Below are 7,516 nucleotides of genomic sequence, written 5' to 3' on the forward strand. Positions count from 1 at the left end.
ACATTTTATTCCTCATTTGTGGCTCTGCTTGGTGTGAGTCTCTCACTAACCATCATGGGAGAACCCAGGAACTTATATTCTAATTGCTCTGTTACCCTCTAAGTTCTTAAAGTACCCCCAGGGCCTTCATTGTTAGAACTTAAATGAAAGGGAAGGAGAGAACTGGGGGCCATGCCATATGTCACCCGCCAGGTCTGCAAACCCTGCACGTCCCATTGGCCAGAGTGAGTCCTCATTTGGCTGAAGGGAGGCTGAGCACTGTGCTCTGTGTGTCTGATGTCTGTTCTGGGTCTATCTCCAGAGGTAGCTCTGCTTTCTCTGGCTTTGTCACTGTCTGGGAGACCAAATCCATACAAGAAGCTGAGTACTTTGTGGTGGGACGGCATGGGAAAGAAAGACTGGTCACATTGTGGCAGGGAATGACAAGAGGAAAAGGCAAGGGTGGTTACACAGGCCAGTCATTCCAGCACTCAGGAAGCTAAAGCAGGAGGATGGCTAATTCAAAGCCAGCCTGAGAAACATAGTGAGACATGTCAGAGAAAGAGAGACAGATGAGAGAGAGAGAGAGAAAGAGAGACAGATGAGAGAGAGAGAGAGAGAGAGAGAAAACAATCCCACAATCCCCTTTGAAGACACATCCCAGGTTCCCAAAGACCTAAGACCCATTAGGCCTTTTCTATTAAAAGTTCTACCGCTTCCCAATAACACCAAATAAAGGATCGATCCTTTAATACCACAGGCATTTAGGGAGTAGCCCAGATTTAAACTATAGGAGGTCAATAGTGAGAAGTAAGTCTGGACTCAGACACAAACCCAGCTTTCCAAACATCTGAGCTGGATGGAAAGTTGTTCAGCCCTGTGTCCCCCAAGCCCCTCACAGTGCCTGGTGTGTAGGAATGGCATCATGAACAGGAGGAAAAAGTTCAAGGTGTGCCCGACATGACAGGTATCCGTGACAGACATAGTGGATGTACGGTACAACACCTGTACCTTATGATGTCACGCATTTAATGCCATTTAAACCCTCACTTACAACCCAGCACAGCAAACAGAAATGGAAACGCTGAGGTCTCCTAAAATGGAGTGTTTTGGGCTGATGGCATTGCTAAGAGCAGTCAGCTTCAGCAACAGTCCCTAGCATATGTGGCTCACTGTGGCAGATGCCAGGATGACATGCAGAGAGCTGTCAGGTCTGCTCCAAAAAGCAAACCATCCAGCTCATGTCCTACTTGCCAAATTAATTTCATCTGACATTTCATTTGTACCCTAAGGTACTGAGGAGTTGAGACTTAACTTTAATAACAGCACATTAGAGAAGCATTCTGTTTGACAAAATCAGTCCTTCAAGTTATTTTTATGATGAATCAGGCTGCCTTGATACAGACATGTCCAAATCAAAAAGATCAGTTTAAAAACCTCCAAATCATAGAGATCAGCTTAAAAACACATTTATTGACTCTTCTACATAAACTATGAGCTTTTTCTTACACTTAATGTTGAGTAGAGCAAAGCATGCATCAGGTTTCCATGACAACAGAAAAAGAAAGTACTAAGAGGTCAGTGCAGTGCTCTGAGCATTTAGATCTAGAAAACGGAGCTGAAATCCCCAGTCTATTATAGAGGGTCTCAAGTCTGTCTGGATGTTAGAATCAGCTAGAGAATTTTTTCTTAATGCCAATACCTTGTCCCGGGTTATATAAAACAAAGTGAATCTCCAGGATGGCCTGGCATCTGCAGTTTATAAAGCCTCTAGGTGACTCAGGTGTATTAGCTATGTAACATTTGGGCAGATAATTTAGCATCACTGTTATACAAACTGAAGCATAAGAGACAGTTATAGTCATAGTCCTACAGTGTGGCTCTGGGTTTTTTTGTTTTAATTTGTTCAAGGTAGGGTCTCACTCTAGCGCAGGCTGACATGGAATTCACTCTGTAGTCTCAGGGTGGCCTTGAAATCACAGTGATCCTCCTACCTCTGCCTCCCAAGTGCTGGGATTTAAGGTGTGTGCCACCACGCCCAGCAATTTGAGTCTGGAATGCTCCTCTAGAGTTCTGTGGCTCCCTGGGAGGTGATATTGGAAAGTGGTAGAACCTTTGAGAGATGGCTGCTCAGTAAAGGAAGGGAGTCACTGGGTGTAGTGGTTTACGTTGGCTGTTTCCCATAAACTCGTGTGCTTGAGTGCTTGGTCCCCAGCTGATGGCAATCTGGGAGTGGAGCCTTGCTGGAGGAGGTGTGTTGTGGGAGCAGGTTTAGGGGTGTTAGAGCCAACTCCCCAGTGCTGGAATCCAACTCACTCTCTAGCTGCTATTGTCCACCTGTCATGGCAGAGGTGACGTCCAGCCTCTGCTCTGCCGTCTTTCCCCGGCCATCATGGAGCTTCCCCCTCAAGACTGTGAGCCAAAATAAAAACCTTTCCTCCCATCTGCTGCTTTTTGTAGGGTGTTTGTCATGAAGATGGATAGAACTTTGTCAAATGCCTTTTCTGTATTGATCAAGATGATCAGATAATTTCTGTCCTTAAGTTTATTTACATGGTGAATTATGTTCATTTATCTGCATACGTTGAACCAATCTTGCATCTCTGGGATGAAACCAACTTGGCTGTAGTGAACAATTTTCTTAATGTGTTCTTGAATTTTGTTTGCAAGTATTTTGTTGAGAACTTTTGCTTTCTTTCTTTTTTTTTTTTTTTTTTTTTTTGACGTAAGGTTTCACTGTAGCCTAGGCTGACCTGGAATTCACTATGTGGTCTCAGGGTGGCCTTCAACCAATGGCAATCTTCCTACCTCTGCTTCTCAAGTGCTGGGATTAAAGGCATGCGCCACCATGCCCAGCTATTTTTACATTTATGTTCATCAGGGAAATTGGTCTGTAGGGTTTTTTTTTTCTATTTTTTAAAATTTCTTTTTATTTTATTTATTTGAGAGAGAGAGAGATTAAGAGGCAGATAGAGAATGAGCATGTCAGGGCCTCCAGCCACTGCAAACAAACTCCAGACACATTTGCCATCTTGTGCATCTGGCTTACGTAGGTCCTGGGGAATTGAACTTGGGTCCCTTAGCTTTGTAGGCAAGCACCTGAACCACTAAGCAATCTCTCCAGCCTGATCTTTAGGTTTTTTTAATGTTATGTCTTTATCCAACTGTCATATCAGGGTAATACCAGCTTTACAGAACAACTTTGGTTGTGTTCCTTCCCTTTCTGTTTTGTGGAACATTTGAGAAGTGCTGGTATTAGCTCAGACTTAAAAACCTGATAGAATTCAGCAGGGAATCATGTAGTCCTGGGCCTCTCTTTCTGGGAGACTTTTAATTACAGCTTCACTTTCACTGCTTGTTATGAGTCTGTTTAAATTATTTACATTGGGGCTGGAGAAATGGCTTAGCAGTTAAGCACTTGCCTGTGAAGCCTAAGGACCCTGGTTTGAGGCTCCATTCCCCAGTACCCACATAAGCCACAAGCATAAGGTGGCGCATGCATCTGGAGTTCATTTGTAGTGGTTGGAAGCCCTGGTGCGCCCATTCTCCCTCCTCTCTCTCTCTCTCTCTCCCTCTTTCTCTGTCTGCCACTTGTAACTAAATAAATTAAACTAAAATTATTTACATTAGGCTAGGGAGATGGCTCAGTGGTTAAAAGCACTTGTTTGCAAAGCCCACAGACCTGGGTTCAATTCCCCAGTATCCACATAAAGCCAGATGCTTAATGTGGCACATACATCAAGAATTGGTTTGCAGCAACAAGAGGTCCTGGAATGCCCATTCCTTCATTCATTCTCTCTATTCTCTTTCTCTCAAATAAATAAATATTTTTAAAAGATAAGAGATTTATATCATCTACCTTTAGTTTTGATAAGTTATATATATTTAGAAATGTATCCATTTCATGTACATTTTGCAGCTTTTTTGGAATATGTTTGCATAGCATTCTCTAAAGATCTTCTCGATTTCCCAGGGATGTAGTTTTAAAAATACTTCTTAATTTCTCATTTTATTTACTTGGTCTCTCTCTTATTCTGTGCCTCTCTCTCTCTCCCTCCCTCCCTCCCTCCCTCCCTCTCTCTCTCTCTCCCTCTCTCTCTCTCTCTTTCTCCTTCCCTTCCTTCTTCTCTCTTTCATTTGGTTAGTTTAGCTAGGGTCTTATCAATAATTTTGTCAATGTTTTCAAAGAACCAGCATTTCTCTGACAAATAATATGTACCATTCTTTTAGTCTCTATTTCATTGGCTTCTGCCCAAATCTTTCTTATTTCTTGCAATACTGGGTTTAGCTTCTTGTTTTTCTACCACTTGAGTTGCATCATTAGGTTGCTTGATATTTTTCTGAATTTTTAATATGAGCATTTATGGCCATAAACTTTCCTCTCAGGACTGCCTTGAATGTTTCCCAAAGGCTCCAGTAGGCTGTGTTATTGCTTTTGTTATATTCTAGAAATACTTTCATTTCCCCATTGATTTCTTCAGTGACTGTTCCTTCAGTAGTGTATTGTGTAGTCGCCAAATATTTGGGTAGTTACTGAAGTTCCTTTTGCTGCTGATTTCTCATTTTATTCCACTATGGTCTGATAGAATATATAGAGTTATCTAGATTTTTTTATTTGTTAAAGCCTACTTTGTGATATTGTCAATTTTGGAGAAGCCTCTGAATCGCTGCATAGAATGTGTCTTCCCTATCTCTTAAATAGAATGTTCTATAGACCTCTGTTCAACCCAACTGGTCTATGGTATAATTTAGCTCTGAAATGTCTTTCCTCTTTTTAGTTTTGAGGACCTGTCTAAATATATAAATAGGGTATAGAAGTCTCCCACAATTACTGTGTCAGGACTATATGACCTTTTATGCTTTCTAGTGTTCGCTTTATGAAACAAGAAGCCCCGATATTTGGTGAATGTTTGCAGTTGTTTTATCATCTTGATGAATTGTTCCCTTAATATGTAATGATCCTCTTTGTCTCTTGAACTAGCTTTGCTTTGAAATCTACTTTATTAGACATAAGAATAGCTACCCTGCTTGTTTGTTGTTGCCATTTGCTTGATATGTTGATTTCTATCCTTTGATGCTCAGCTTTTAGATGTCTTGGCTAGCTAGATATGTTTCTTGGAGACAACAGATGGTAGGATCTTGCTTTTTAATCTAGCCAGTCTGTGTTGTTTTATTAGTGAGCTCAGGCCACTTGCATTTAAGGTTGTCAGGTGATGTTCTGGTTGGTATTTCTTTTTCACCCGCACTCCACCCGTTAGCTTTGGAGGTTTGCTGCATTGCTCTATTGATTCAGTTCCAATTCATCTTTGTTCCCTTGTTGCTTCTTGGGTTTGAGTTCCATTATAGGGGAGATGGACAGCTGTGAATGGACCATGGTGGGCTGTTCCCTCATATTCTTCAGGTTCCTTTGTTGTGTTTTTGCTTGTGTTCCAGGTTTAACTTCCCCCTTTCCCATTACTCGTTGGAAGTTTGTTGTATCTTCTGAGAGAGCATCTCCATTTACTTCACTAGTGACTGTGTTCCACGCAGCAGACGGTGTCACAGCAAATCTGGTTATGCCTAACATCGAAGACCCTTTCATGATTCACTTGTGACCCTGAATAAAGCTTAGCAGCAAACAATTATTGCTGGTTTGTGAGAGAAGAGTCCTGAACTCAGAGCTCCTCCCTATTCAGGGGGATACAGGTGGGCCTCTGGGGCACCGCTTGATGTCTCCTACCCAGACAGAGTGAATGAAGTTGTATCCAGCTCCCTTTGGGCACTGGCTGGTGTCTTCCATAAGGACCAGGTAGGCGGGATCAGGTCAAGCTCCCATCAGACTCAGGGTAGCCTGTCCTGCTTGGCCTGGATGGGACACAGCATTGTGTAACATTTTTGTGAATTTTCTATCCATATGTCTACTTATTTTCAATACAGTCAGTCTAATCTATTTTCTTTTCTACTATAGGAGTTCTTTCATACATTAACAGTATTAAACATACATATAAGCAACAGAGAGAGAGAGTATATGGATATATTAGGGCCTCTTGCCACTGCAAATGAACTCCAGTTGTATAAGCTACTTTGTGCATTTAACCTTACATGGGTACTGGGGAATTAAAATCAGACCATCAGGCTTGGAAAGTAAGCACCTTTAATCACTGACTCATCTCCCCAGGCTGATATTAAACTTTTATAAAATCATAGGTTGCAGATATTAATTACCTAGTTTTTCACCTAGGTATGACTTTTTTTTTAAACACTCAAAGCTTCCTTAATTTTATGTAGTCAAATATATCAACCATCTCCATTATGCACACAGATTTGAAATAATGATCAAGAGTTTCCCTGAGCTATAAAAAAAATTACTTATGTTGAATGATACTTGTAAACTATTTTTGCCCAACAGAAAAATCCAATATACTTGGAATTTATCAGTGCAGAAGCTATTGAAAACCATTTCTTAAAGTTCTATCACTAGATGTTGAATTTATGAACATTTTTTATTAGAACTTGGTTGATTATATAATGATTGAATATAGTATAAATATAAATAGAATTAAATACATGAATTCTATAATGCATATGAAAAGGTCTCTCTTGAAGTTTGGCTTGTACCTCAGAAGTGGATCATCTGCCTAGCATGAAGCCTTGAAGTTGACCCACAGCATGCCCTCTCCTCCAAAATGAAAGAATCCACAGCTAGTTCACACTGAGTTTAGGCATAAATCTTTTAATTTTTGAGACTTAATATAAGTGGTGCACCAGCTTGTGCATCTGGCTTACATGGGTACTGGGGAATCGAACCTGGGTCCTTTGGCTTCACAGGCAAACGCCTTAATCTCTAAGCCATCTCTCCAGCCCCCCCCCTTATTATTATTATCATCATTATTATTTTTGAGGTAGAGTCTCAATCTAGCCCAGGCTGGCCTCAAACTCACTGCTATTGTACCTCTGCCTCCACTGGGATTAAAGGTGCCACCATGCTTGGTTTATTTTTTCTTACATCAACAAATAGTTTGCTAATTTTGCCATTTTCAACTTTTTAATTCATTCATCTCATTACATACTACTTTCTTTTACGGTTTTTCATCTTCATTACTTGATAACTTCTGTCATTTGTTCGTATCTAGATTTTAACTTTATTTTCATTTTTGTTAAAGTACTTCATATTACATCTTGTGCTTACATAACTATGTCTTACATAATGTGCAGTTTCATCCAGGATTTCCTTTTAATAGTTTTTCTAGGTAAAAGACGGTTTCCCACTGTGGTGGTTTGGTTCAGGTGTCCCCCATAAACTTAGGTGTTCTGAATGCTAGATTCCCAGCTGATGGAGATTTGGGAATTAATGTCTCCTGGAGGGAGTGTATTGTTGGGGGTGGGCTTATGGACTTTATAGCCAGTTTCCCCATGCCAGTGTTTGGCACACCCTCCTGTTGCTGTAGTCCACCTTATGTTGGCCAGGGAGTGATGTCCACCCTCTGCTCATGCCATCGTTTTCCCCTGCCATCATGGAGCTTCCCCTCAAGCCTGTAAGCCAAAATAAATCTCTTTT

The sequence above is a fragment of the Jaculus jaculus genome, chromosome 17 (genome assembly GCF_020740685.1).
Source record: "Jaculus jaculus isolate mJacJac1 chromosome 17, mJacJac1.mat.Y.cur, whole genome shotgun sequence".
Taxonomy (NCBI): Eukaryota; Metazoa; Chordata; class Mammalia; order Rodentia; family Dipodidae; genus Jaculus; species Jaculus jaculus.